At 47.1% G+C, this 14,399-nt stretch overlaps 1 protein-coding gene and 1 long non-coding RNA gene across 3 annotated transcripts in view; one reads left to right on the forward strand and one right to left on the reverse strand.

The window, feature by feature from the left end:
• The window catches only part of LOC135243334 (uncharacterized), a 109,072-nt gene extending 106,633 nt beyond the window's left edge, over window positions 1–2,439 (forward strand). For both annotated transcript variants that reach the window (XR_010326609.1, XR_010326610.1), the window contains one exon: window positions 479–2,439. This is a non-coding gene — a long non-coding RNA (uncharacterized LOC135243334). The remainder of the gene's footprint in view (window positions 1–478) is intronic.
• Window positions 1–14,399, reverse strand: part of LOC135243333 (protein shisa-9B-like) — a 58,855-nt gene that overhangs the window by 20,443 nt on the left and 24,013 nt on the right. The window lies entirely within an intron of this gene.

The following is a 14,399-nucleotide window of genomic DNA, read 5'->3' on the forward strand; positions in this document are numbered from 1 at the left end:
TTCCCAGCCTTGAGAAAACCAGGCCAAGCTACTTAAATTCAGCGTCCAGTCCCCCCCCCTCCCCCCCTCCCCCTCCAGTGGAGTCTCCCAGTGATAAATGCGAGTAATTAATATCAGAAAGGAGGCTAATTAAATCCAGATTGCCTAATGGTCAAAATAGAATTTCGCCGCTGCCCCAGTTACCTCAGAGAGCAGAGTGAAAGCGTCCGCGCTGGTCCGGCGGGAGCGGGAGTTATTAAACGCCTGTCAAGGCACCGCGACGTTGAGACGCGACGCGGCGTTTCGCCAGCCATCACTCTTTTAAAAGCGACCCTCGTCGTCCAGGTGTTTTGCGTCGGCAGCGTGAAAGGGAGATAGATTCCGGCATCGAACCGTTCGCCTTTCTGAATCGCAGAAAAGGGGCCGACGGGCAGCGTAAACAAGAGCCGGGTTGAACTGGGGGGGGGTCAGTTAATCAATATGTTAATTTGCTCTGCAGCGTTCCTACTGTACACGAGAACACGGACGAAAAGGCGGGAAAGGGAGGGGAGAGACTTGCAGCTCATCACCCTGCCAAATGGGCCTGTGCCAGCCCCCGTCTGTAGCTGAGGCCGTGTCACTCCGGAGCGACGGCGTGGGCGGCCGCTAACGGGCTAACAGGCTAAATGCACAGCGCGTTCGCTTATCTGCTCTGAGCCAGCGGTCGACAGCCCGGGTCCTCCAGGGCCGGAGGGTCCGCCGGTTCCCGTTTCCACCGTAGAAACGGCAACCGCTTCAGACCCAACGAACCGGGTGAGGCGAGTCGACCCCGTAATCGACTGCTTTAATCGATCACCTGTGCTGAGTAATAACAGAAACCTGCAGACCTCCGCAGCTCTCCAGGCCCCGGGGGTTGTTGACCCTCGCTCCAGACAATCCCTCAGACTCGTTGCCATGGCAACGTCCGTCCAATCACCCGGGAGCGTGCCTAAGATGGTGTTAAGCCAGGAAAGCTCTACCTTCCTTCCTTCCTGCCTTCCTTTCTCCCTGTAGCCGTTAGAACCGAAGACGGGGCAGTTAGGTCGACTGCAGGCGAGCGTGCGCTATTTTTTCCCGAAGCGCGTGATGTCACCCGCCACCTCTTATCATGCTGTAGTCCGTAAGTTGTGCTCACGCAGGCATGAGTCAAAGGAAGACCTTTCACGTACAGCTGAACGGATGGGCTGCAAGCGCCGTCATCCTCCCTGAATGAAACCTACTTTCTCAACCACCAACTGTGCATCGCTCTTTGGGGCTGCTGTCCACGATTGGCCTTGGCACAGTCTGGCTTTGAAACAGGACTGTGAGACCCACCCATGCAGTATGACAGCACCTTTACAGTATGAGCCACTCAGCCATTTTGGCTGAGTGGCTCATACTGGTGGAAGCCATTTTAAGGTAAATTTGTCATGGATACCAGTTTTTTTACACAAAGCTGGATGGCTGTCAATTATTTATTAGTATGCTCTTTTGTTCTTCATTACCCCGCACAAGCACGATGCTACCTGTGATGCATATGGAGAAATGGAGAGGAGATGAAACTGCTCCTATATCATTGCTCCACTGTCTATAATTTTGTCTTAAAAACACAACATGAGGTTTTTGAGTCATAAAAATCCCAACACTAAGTCTTATGTTGCAGCTTGTGTCCTGATCAAACTCACAGAGAGATGTCGGCCATCTGGTCAATAAGAACTGCCCAGTGAAGGAACATTTGTACAGTACATTTATGGAATTCAGTATGGCAGTTCATGTGCTCCCTCACACTCTTTATTTTCTCACCAGGAGAAGTAGTTTGTGAGACGGGTGGCTTTCATCCTGTATAAACTTTACCGCAGGCCGTACTGCAATCACGGAAGATTATTCAACATCACAGTGTTCCATATGGGGGCTGATGGGAGATGAAGTCAAATTATGCTGTTTGTTATGCGATGCTGCGCAATTAGGCACATGCCGAGCAGACACCAGAAGGTTCTAGAGTCACCCTTCAGTTGGCCCAGGGACTGGTATCTGGAGAGACAGTGAAGGGACCTCCTGTCCTACTTCAGTCAGGAAGCGAGCTTGCGTTTGATCACAATGAAGCCAGCCCCATGCGCCTCTGGGACATCAGCTGCCAGGAGCTTTGTGACTCATCAGAGCAATGGCTGCCTGCTGTGCAGCCCTGACAGGCAGCTCCAGAGCTCGAGCCCCGACAGCTCCACAGACTGCCTCCAGGGCTGTGCGCATTTGAGAGGCCCTATCTGCGACAGGTGATGTGGAGCAGTCGGCTGCAGCACCATCTCTCGCATTTACTCACACACACACACACACACACACGCACACACATTTAAGTGACCCACAATACGGCCCGTGCTCCAACAAGGTGGCTGTGATGACTATGTGCTAAGGAATAGAATGGTTGTGGTGGCTTCATGCTGACCAATAAAATAGCTTTGCTGACTACATGCTGACCAATGATTGCCTTTCAAGAGAAATGCTGGCAGTATTGCCAGGGCATCAGTGACCAAGCTGGTGCATTTATGTCCTTCATTATGAGAGGATCGGAGACTAAAGAACTCGTTCACCTGGATTCTATCAACATTTCTTCTTCACTTTGATTCAATGAAAGTCATTTGTAAATTTCAAATGTTGGCAAATGATGTTTTGCCACCAAAAATGTACTCACCAAACTGTGTTTATAAACACAAAAATGCTCAAATTGACAAATGTAGATCTAAATGTTGATCAAACCCAGTCTATCGCACCTTTTCCCGGTGTCCAGGCCTGACACTGTTGACGTGTCGTCAGAGCGTTGTTAGACTGTTGCTCACAGTGCACTGTGCAGGAGTTAATGTGGGGATGCTGCTCAGCTGCTTGACAATGGTTATTTAACTCAGTCAGACTCTACTGTCACAATGACTGGGTGTCACCTGGTTCGTCAGAATGTGGAATTGTTACCTTTTGTGCGAGTATAATTTACGGTTATGAATCACTGTGTTGTGACAGCAGTGGGAAAGCCTCAGGGGAAGCCTAATGTGTCATTAACCAAGCGCAGCTATGTTGGGAAACATTGCTGTTGTGTTACTCCTGACTGGCATTGTATGCATGTAGTAGTACAACTTCAATGGCATATGGAACATTTACTGTGAGTGGACTAGATTTAAAAAAAACTCTCATCTCTGTTCATAATAGCAGTTTAAACTTTGTTCACTTTTCAGATTAAACTCTTCAGCACACTTGTGCTTGCTTTATGCGGGCTACCTTGAGCAGTTCTCACATTTTACTGAATTATACAGTGAAATTCTGTTCCGGGTTTAAGAACACTGAAGCTCAAAAGTAATTTGAATTATTTCCAAGGTGATTTTTTATGTTAGAAAATATTTTTAAGAAAAATTAAGAACTGAAATATTCTGTTTGCGTAAGTATTCAACCCCTGTGGAAGCTCCAAATTCACACAGGTGAAAGAAATTACAGGCAGGATACAATTGCCTTATAATTTGCCTCTACCTGTGAACGATCAAAATACCTGTCGCATTTTCTGGCTAAGAACCTCAAATTTATTTAAGGTCAGGCAGTGAATCTGAAGCAGGGCCAGCCCGTGACATAAACGCTCTATGCGGTTGTTTAGAGGGAATAAATTAGAGAAAGGGTTCAAAAATATTATCAAAGTGCTTGGATGTCCCAGTGAGCACTGTTGGATCAATAATCAGGAAATGGAATCTACATCACACCACCCAGGCACTGCCTACATAAGGCTGCCCCTCAAAACTCAATGTCCCAGCAAGGAGGAGAGCCCCAGAGAGGCCAGGAGTCTGAGGGATCTACAGAGTTCAGTGGCTGAACTTAGAGTAAAGATGCACCACTCAACAATATCAAGATCAAAGAAGCCATTACTCAAAAGAACAATCTCAAAGCACATCTGGAGTTGGACCCAGCTAACATGTGGAAAACATTTTATTATCAGAGGAGACCAACAGAACTTTTGAGAGAAATTCAAAGCGCTATGTGTTGCGCCATCCTAAAGAAATGCCTCAAGAAACACCATCCCTACAATGAACTATGATGGTGGCAGAATCCTGCAGTGGGGATGGTTTTTATCAGAAGAGACTGGACATCTTGTGGAAACTGAAGGAAGAAAGGATGCTGCAAGAGAACCTTCTGAAGTCTGCTAAAAAGCTTGGGAGGAATTTCAACTTTCAGTGGGACATTGATCGTAAGTACATAGCTAAAGCTACATGGGAATGGCTCAGTGGCCCAGTCCTGATATAAATCCCATTGATAATCTGTGACACTATGTGAAAATTACAGTCCACTAACATTATTTAACCAAGCTGAACTACCTGGAGAAAATCTGCCATAAGAATGGCCAAAAATCACTCCCAAACATTTGTGTGCAGAGCGGTCAGATATCCCAAAAGATTTAAAGCTGATCTTCCAGCAAAAGGTGGTTCTACCAAAGGTTACTGTGTTGATTACTCATGCAAGCACCATATTGCAGTTTTGCATTTTTTTTAAAAACATCTGCCGACAAATAAGCAATTTTGGCTTTTTAGCGTATGTGTTTCTCTGCGCTCTGCAGAATTAATGGCAAACATCACTTTGCTGATAGACAGGCTTGTGAATATGACTGGCTATTCCAGACTGAAATAAATGAGCATGAAAACAAAAGCCAAGGCCAGACGTTAATGGTGTGGTTTTTGACAAAAAATATTTCAAAGGCTTAATGTCGCATGACACAAAAAAAGGATAAACCAAGTCTATGTAGACTCCATTTTGCATGCGATAAAATGAGCTTCTGATCAGCCCGTGTAATTCGACACCCTGGAAACACCTGCCTCAGTTAGGGCTGGTCTTAGTGATGTCACAATGGGCCACCTCAGTAGGTGTGTGTGTGTGGGTGGAGCTATCTAAAAGGAGAGGAGCAGCATGACGAGGGCACTCTGCTTCTCCAGCAGCAGTGGGTGGACATTGTGCGAGCGCGGTGCTTTGTGAATATGCATATTAAAACAAACTTCCACCCCGCCCCCCCACCAAATGTGAAGTGTTCCCTCCTACATTTACACCCACAGAGTGTAAAGTGATGTCACATAACAAACTGCCCCTTTTTTTCCCAGCCGTTGGAGGCTGTCAGTCAGAGGACTGTGTGAAAGGCGGTCTTTTCTTGTGCTTTCTGTCAGCGGCGCACTATGAATAATGACGGTTAATTTCGGCCTTTGTCTGGCTTTGTGGTTCAGGTAAAGCTGCAGCGAGGGAGGGGGGAGGGAGGAGGGAGGGGGGGGCGGGTGACATTTTTTCCACTTTGATCTTGATATTTGTAGCTGCTGTTCTAGGTGGGAGAAGCTGCTCCTGGCTAAATGGCCTGTCGCCCTGACAACGCCGAGTGGGGCTGAGGATAGGCCAGGTGTGGCAGGTGTGCTTTTCCCCTGATCACACCCACAAGAGTTGTCTAGGCCAATCGTGTGTGTGTGTGTGTGTGTGTGTGTGTGCGCATTTGTGTGTATGTACGCATGTATGTCAGTGTGCACGTGAGTGTGTACGCGCGGATGTATTTAAAAGGCGTGATCTCGGTAGGGAGGTTAATGAAAGCTGCGGGGGTTGTCGCGGCAACATCTTTTGGGGTGGTGGGGGGGGGGTCGACCCGTTCCTCTCGGCCTATGAGACGGGGGTGATTGATGATGATGGATGCGTTCCCTCCATCTGCTGGACAGAACCCTGATGACTTACAGTCCTGCACCCCGAAAAAAAAAAAAAAAAAACCCTTCCCATCCTGCCATTCTGTCGGTCAGCCCCGTCACCACCCACAGCCTCTGATCACAGATTGAGGAGCGACGTGGCAGAGCAGCGTATATAAATAACTGCTCTTTTTCTGCAGAGGCTTCCAAACAGCACACAGCGCTGATAAATTATCCCCAGCGCCTGGTTTCTAGGGCCTTTATGAAACACTATTATGATTACGGTTATTAATATTCTTATCTCCTCAGGAAGATGATTTATTATTGCTCTTTTTTCATGGTTTGTTATCGATTTTCTCTGATGAGGGCAGTCTGAGTTTTTTTTTTTTTTATGTAATCAGGAATGATCAATTCTCGTGGCCCCGCAGTGGTCCAGTGCTGTTTTTCATAATTGTCAAATCAATAAATTTCAAATCGATGAAATGTGTGTACATGACAACAGATGAGGAAGTTTATGACACTGAAAAAGCACCACCCTGCCCTCCTTCTCCTCCTCCTCCTCCACTCCTCCTTCCCGAGGGTTCTGATATGAAAATGTCTGATGAATTATGTGGCTGGATCAATGACTGTGCAGGCCCTGGAGGTCAGGGGGTGGAGCTAAAGAGAGGCGGGGCCTGGAATGCTGTTTGCGCTGCTCCAGTGTGTCGGCGATGCATTTTGTCTTCCTGTGCATCAGGCAGATGTGTGAGCAGATGATGATGTCACTGCTCTGCCCATTACCAGGGCCGGATAGCTAATGCTCTCTGGCCCAAGTTTGCCTAAGGACCAATGGCTGCTCTCGTTTGGCCCACCTGAGTAGAGGACTCCCAACTTTACAATGGAACATGAATAACCATCCTGAATGACCACAAACACATACGCACATACCACACATACATACTCTCACACACACACACACACACACACACACGCACACACATACATACACATGCACACACATACAGACACACACACACTCACGCACATGCATACACACATACACGCACATGCATACACACACACACACCACACATACATATTTACATACACACATATATACATACATTGTCACACACAGACACACACACACACATACATACAGGCACAAGCACACACACAGGGTCATTCTCTTTCGCAGGTGGTCACCAGGAATTCATGTCCCTCTCTTTCCACTCAGTGCCTGTGTCTGAAATGAGCATTTAATTACTGCAGTGGAAATGCCTTTGAGTGCGTACTTTACATACGTGATATGACGATGTCTTCTCCCATTACCAGCTCGGCCTGACGGTAATAATGCACCACTAATGCGCTTTTATTCGTTATTCATGAAGTGTGGTCGCTGGAGTGAATACTCTAGTCCAGGGAAAAGTAAATGGCTTTCAGTGATGACCAGGATGGGGTTTCAAATGCATGGTAAAAAAAATAAAATAAAAAAGAACAAAGTAATATGCGTGTAAGTGGCGGTGTATCTCCCTCCATTAATGGCGCTTCTCTGATCCTCAGCGCGTAAGGCTGGGTTTCCAAACCCCGGTCATGGAGAGCTGCAGGGCGATGCCAATGTTGTTGTGGCTCAGCGCTTAATTTGGGGAAAAGCGGTTGATTTACAGTTTTCAACCGCATCTGGTTTCCTGAGACTTTCCAATATTACGTTGAACTAAAACCCCGTAGTGGAACGTTCAGTGTTAAATCTTAGATTGAGTACATTTGATCCACCTTGGCTTTGTGTAAACTTGCTCAGAGTTGAATTGACGTTAGCATTTAACTGTGCAGGACCACCATGGAGGACATCCTGACCTAAAGTAAAAGCAGCCATTTTGATGTGTCAGGGGGGCATGAGATGTAGGTACACCATAGGGTGTCCTTTAAGAAAAATGAGTTCCTCCTGGGCATTACATTACTTTTAAATTACAATCACTTGGCAGATGCCCTTATCTAGAGCAATACGGAGATTGTGATACCACAAAGGCACATAGGGCCAGTAATAATAAGTGTAATGTCAACCTAACAAACAACAATTTGTACTGTAACTGAAGAAAGTACCACTAGATGGATAACCTGTATTTGTGCAGCTATAACTTACAACGGCGTTCAAAAGGAAATCCAAAATAAGAAAGAAAAAAAAAAAGCTATCTAAAGGGAAGCCATTGTGGAGTCTGAAGACTTGAGTCTTCAGTCAGTGTCAAAAGATTTATTGGCATAGGGGGGAGGGTGTCATCAGTCTGTTCCGAGGATGTACAAATATCGTAAGCTGATGTTATGATCTAACATCAGAGTGATGGGTTTCTCGTGTACAACTATTACAAAAATGTTCAAGGGTCTTATTTTCTGTCACTGCACGGATGACTGATACTCAGTCTGTCTGCAGGAAAAAAAAAGAGACAGACCAGGGACAATGGGCAAGAAATGGCAGCCCAGGCAGCAAAGTGTGGAAGAAAATGGCCTCTTACTCTGGTATCTTAGTACATGTCTGGCAGGATTCACGTCTACAGCCCATATTCTCCACATTTCTCACACCTGTGTCTGGCTGAGCAAGGTCAGTTTGGGTGAGAGGCAGTGCTTGCAGTGGACCTGGATTCACTCCTGCTAAGAGAACTGCTTTCAACTGTGTTTGAGAAGGCGAGCTTTGAGATCAAATTGAAGTGTTCTGGTTACTTAGGAGACCTATAAATGAGCCACAAGATAACTGCTTGATGTTGTTTTGGCCTAACTATGACGCGGATGGGCTGAATCCTCACAGTACCTGCAGCCCGTATTACAGAAGAGAGGAGAGACCGGTTTCTTGTGAAATTGTGCAGCTTAAGCCGCTCTTTGTTGTTGTAAGGGCCCACTCAGTCCTATGGGATTCACTTGCTAATGCGCTATGAGGACCGAGGCCTGCAGCCATGCCCATGGAGAGCCGCATTGTGCCCGGCCCCTAGATCAATGAGAGCGGCTGTTCACGCTGTCGACTCCCCTGGTCTGGCTTGGTGGGACATTAGCCGAATTAGCCGCCGATTATCAGGTCAAAACAAAAACCAGCCGTGCAGTACTGCAGTCCAGGACAGGGGGCAGGGGCGGCCCTTTTATTAGGATTACGTTTTGGTCCAATGGGACAAAGCCTTGCCAAAGTCGCTGATCATAATGCAATCTACTGTACCCAGAGAGATGAATATGCATGTGCTTTCCCTGCGCAAGAGGGTTAGCGTAGCACCGCCGAGCTACCATTTAACTAATAACTGTAATTAACGCAATAATAAGAAATATGACGGCGCGGTGCATTATTAATAAAGCCGCGCAGATTTTGTCTGTTTGATGTATTGCTCGGGTTTTTCGGGGACGAATAACCCCGCCTCATTATTCTCCCTTTCTCCGCCACCAAGCTCATTCGCTTTTTAAAAAGAACACAAAAAAAAAAAAGCAACCGTGGAGCGCCTATCCATCTCCGCTATCGTGCTAAGCGTTTGGACCAGAGATGAATAACGACCGCGCCCCTCGGCGATGGCGCACTGATAGGCGGATCGCCAGGCCGCTTTAAACGTGCCATTAATATCGGCCGTCACCCGGCGGCGGCGTTGTTGACGCGAGGTCCGCCGAGACAGCGCCGAGCGCTAACGCCGTAAAACAAACCATCGCCGCGCAGAGGTAGCAGCGACAAAAAAGAAAAACAAACACGCGGGACGATTCAGAAAGAAAAAAAAACAAACAACCCGTAGCACAGAAAACATTCCCCGACTGTGAGTTTTAAGTGCACTTTTTAGGCGAGGAGATTCCGCTTATTTTTAAAAACCGACGCTTTCTGCGTGCGAGCGCGTCCCCCGCACCTGCGCTATCTCCCGTCAGCTGCTTCTGGCACGGCGCTCGCCCCGTCCCCCTCCTTCCCGTCTTTCCATCTCCACCACTCCTCCCGTCTGCACTTTCATCTTCTCATCTCTTACTGAAAAATGGGTCGGCGACCTTTTCTCCAGCAGCCAGGTGAAATCCCGTCTCTCAGACTGAGCGCTAATAACATGTGCACTTCCCCCCACCCCCACCACACACACACATACACACACACACACCACACACACACACACACACACACACCTACCACACACATACACACACACACATACACATACACGCACACACACACACGCAGCACACAGACACACACACGCACATACGCACATACACACACACACACACACACAGGATTGGATCTTTTAACCAATCCCGTTAAAAAATCACTTTTTTCACACTTCTTTCAGCCCTCAGTGGCCATGGCGATACACTTCTGAGTGGAACGGAGACGCAGCCTGGCGAGAGGAGAGAGGGGGGAGCGCAGAACGCCAAAAAAAGAGGAGTCCAGGTGCGGTTTTAGCCCTCGCCGCTCGGCTCGGTCAGGCCGCGGGCACGACACAGAACCCGGAGCGCCGCGCGGATTCCATTAATCCGCCGTCCCCGCGGCGACGTGCCCGTTATGAATTATGCATCCCTTTCACCGGCGCGGAGCGGGGACGGTGCAGCTGGACTTTAATCTCTCTCTTACGGCTGCGTGATTATCATACCCCCATCGCTCGACCCCCATCTCCTACGGAGGGAAAATAGCAGCGATTAAAATCAATAGATACATAAATTCATAAACCAATGGCGTGAGGGCAGGAGGCCGGGGACCCGGGCGGGACGCAATTCTGAGAGTAGCAGGAATTCCGTCTGATTTTCAGACCGCAAGGCCAAAGACTGCAGGTATTACCAATGTTTTAAAAATCACTGCTAGCCGCTGAGTCAAAAATGGCTATTTGCTGTTTTATTATGACTTGACAAAAGAAGATGGGGTTCAGGGGCTGTCCAATTTTTTAAGAGCCGCCATACTTTAGCTGAAGCATTCGCAGTCAGATACGGCGTGTTTCCACTCCTCGTCCTCCGGCTGGGCTGAGCCGGAGGACCGCCCGGCTGACACGAGCCGCGCGTGCGGTACCCACCACAGGGGGCGCTGTTAAGCAGCGCTGCTTACCAGGATCCCCCGCCAACTGGGGGCACGTTTGCGATTCGCGGCTCAAAGCGTGTTATTGTGTCCCTCGTTTTTTTCTTCCTTCCTTCCTTTCTTTATTCCTGTTCTCCTCTCGGTACTTCACTCCTGACAGCGCTGCCTGGCTTTAGCTGAAAGCTGGGGCCGTGTTATGTTCACTAAGATAAGTGGTGCTTTAAGCCGCCGTCGTTACCATCCATCCAGCTGGGCATTAAAGGGGCTTGTTGTGTGGGGAGAGATTGCAATGGCCAGTAAATTGCAGTGTGCAAGTGTACCCATTGGCCACAGTCTGTATTCATTAGCCTAGGCCCCACCTCTACGCCCACCAAACACCATTGTCAATAACTTTGTGCAAAATTCATCTTGCATTTTCCTCCTCTTGGTTTTTATCAAAACCATTTTCTGTTCACTCAGTATAACTGGATGGAAGAGCCAATCAGAGGAGAGGTATCTTACTGAAGAGACAAAATTGGTAGCCTTTGGGAGCCTCCCTCATTGAGGACCATCCAGGAAAGAGGGATCCCTGCATCCCACACTTATCCCTGGCTGTGGCATGCATCTTGCTGGCTCCATTCAAATGGAGCCGCTGCTCCACTTGTAGATGGATGCTATCAATCTCACATTCAGGGAGACTGTAGTCTGTAGGGTGGTCGACTCAACCCAAGTAGTCACTCTGTGTCACTTCCTGTATTGCGATACCATCTTTAACAGATATATTATCAACAGACTCTGCTTTAACAGTGTCTGAAAAGAATACATAAAGATGGGTATGCTCTCTCCTTTAAAAAAAAAAACAAACTAACAAAAAATCTATCTTCAGAATCTAGTGACTGCAGTCATTGTGAGTGGTATATTTTTCTGTGTCAGACACAGCACCACCACCACCCAGTATCTCTCAGGGCTGTGGTGAAGCCTCCCCTGCCAATACATGGGACTATTTCTATAAAGTGGGGCCCCTCGATACGTTCTCCCACCCCCAAAACGATGCCTCGCTGCGCTAAGAGGCTTGTTTTCATTCCACAGCTAACAGAGGACGAAATAACAAATTTCTGTAAGAACAGACCGCAGACTAAGGCAGAATAAACAAACGGGTCGCCGACCGGGGAAAGGCTGCGGAACAAGCGGTTTTCGGGCGGGAAGGCCGGGGGGGGGGGGGGGGAGACCGGCGCGTCGGGGAACTGTCGGCGGAATTAGCGCCTCCCCCCCGCGCGTCGAAACGAACAAGGGAAACGAGCGGCCCCGCAAATTGGTTTCCCTGTAACGGAGAGCAGGAGGGATTATGGGCAATTTCAGACCGACCCGGCGGCGCGGATGAGGACGGCCGCCGGAGCGCGGGCGGCGGGGCGGCGGGGCGGCGGCGGTAAGCCGGTTACATTTTCAATTTACACGCTCAATTGAGCCCGGCCAGGGCCCCGGGGGAGGCTAACCATCAATAACGCGCCGCGCTCTCATGTAAAGTGTTCCACCTCTCCTCGTTACGCCGGCCCCGCGCTTCCACGCCGACGGAGAGCGAGCGCCGCCGTGCAGCCGGGTTTCGGGGGTGGACGCCGCGAGGTGATTCCTGTTTTTGTTTTCTTGTTTTCTTTTTTGTAAAAAAAAAAAATGAAATAATTGTAGGATTGTACGCAGTGAAGCGGGTCTTCTTGAATGAGTGTAACTGGCTGTTGAGTGTAACTGCGTGAGTCTGCGGCAACGGACACAAAATGGGGGATGAATTATACTCAGTTCCCCTCACGACGGACAGCAATGACCAAATTGGACCAAATTAAATCTCCAAATGAGAAACGTTCTCCGAGGAAGATCTCAGTTTGTACATTTCAACCCTGAGCTGCATTAAGCCTGTTGCCTTCTGAAAATGAGAAGCACTATTCAGGAATGTTATATGCTTGTGATTTCTATGGGACTTATTTATTCATTTATTTAATACCACTGGGTAGACAAATCTTTGACTTAATTAAACTTAATTATGATTCAGCTGAATATGCACGGTTATCAACCTGTACAGAAACAAATTTGTTTAAAAAGCCTGAATTGCACATTAAATGAAAGAGACCTGAGCTTAAACTAATGTAACCTGACATAAGTAGGCGATAAAGCTACATTAAATGCTCTTATCTTTTATTCCTCGGCTGAGTGATACGCTGGGCTGACTTGCCTTGATTTAAATAGATTTTAAAAATCAATATAGAAAATGGCTATGAATTCTGAATAAACTAACCTCAATATATGAGAAATAGAAATAAGATTGCAACGCCCTCAAAAAAAGAAAAAATAAATTGGAGAATTTAATGGTGGTCCCCAATGGTGGTAGTGCAATTTAAATCATTACCAGCTTCATCTCACTGCAGAATTGGACTGTATCTCTGCACAACGGGAGGGAAATCAGGTGTGACGGATTCCTCTCCGCTTCGACTGCCCTCTGTCCCTGCCTGTGATAAGTTCCTGGCCCTCAGATTGAGCCAAAATGGAGCCCTCTCTTGCCTGACGGGCCATGAGCCATCGGTTCTCAGAGCTAGCGCCTCCGGTGGTCAAACACCATCCTGCAGCAGCACACTGTTCAACACATAAATTCAAGGCAACCGTTTCCAAACATGTCCTCTTGCAATAGATATTTAGTCCCTGCCGAAGGCTCTGCCAAAACACGTTGGCGTTTTTGAAATTGTTCTGCGGACCTTGGCACGGAATGAAGGCATTTCATTATTTATTTTCCTTCAAAAAGTGCCGTTGGTTTCTTTGAAATAATGAACTTCCTTAGCTTTGACTCATGAGTAAATGTGAGAGTTTGGTGAGTTCAACACCCATAAAAATACTAAGTCGCCCAACTGTGTTTGTGAAGCACAAAAAGTTTAACTTTAATGTACTTGTATGTCAGTGTTAAAGAGAAACGCTGTTTCTTTCTCCTGACGCCAAAACATAATTCTTTAGGGCTGAATACTGTACAGTACAGTTAGTACATCTCTGTATATCCTATGATATATAATAATAACAATAAAATGCATGCCAAAAATATGAATTCATTTATACAGGTGGATAAAAAAGAAATACATGCCAAAGTAAATAAGTTTTAAAATGAAATGTAAACTACAAACAAATGAAGGATTCTGCAGTAATGAGTTCCTCAGCTTTGGTGCATAAAAATAAGTCCGAGTGTCCCCTGCGTTTATGTTTCACGCTGGGTAAATTAAGCAGGGCCTCATTTGCAGAACGGAGCGCTCACTTTGACTGATAAACAGCTTCACAGCCACTAATGTATTCCGGTGCTTAGCCATTCAGCGCATTGAAACCAAAACCAACAACAGAGTGGCCAGTGCAGTGGTGTCAACACAAATCATAGTTTGTGTCAATAATGCATTATTCAGTATGTGTTATATTGAAGATACCGTATAATGCTTGTTTTTGAAAATGCTGGGAATAGATGTATTCATCATATTCTGGAGAACATTTTTAAGTCACTGTTCAGTTTGGTTTAGTAAATCGCGTTTTTTTTTTCTCTCCTCCCCGTTTTCAAGTGGAAGTTCTATTGTGGTCTGTCACCATAGAAACTACAAGCTAGCATGGATTGCTAATAAATAACGTCCTCCTGCCAGCTCACAGAATGAATGCTGTGGTCTCATGCAAACTCCATTCCCTCTGAATGTAGTCATTGCCTCCATCATCTCCATCGCACAGACATAGTAATATGTGACGGAGGTTACTGCCCTTGTCTGTCTGTCTGTCCGTGGATG

This window comes from Anguilla rostrata, chromosome 17, assembly GCF_018555375.3.
Source record: "Anguilla rostrata isolate EN2019 chromosome 17, ASM1855537v3, whole genome shotgun sequence".
Taxonomy (NCBI): Eukaryota; Metazoa; Chordata; class Actinopteri; order Anguilliformes; family Anguillidae; genus Anguilla; species Anguilla rostrata.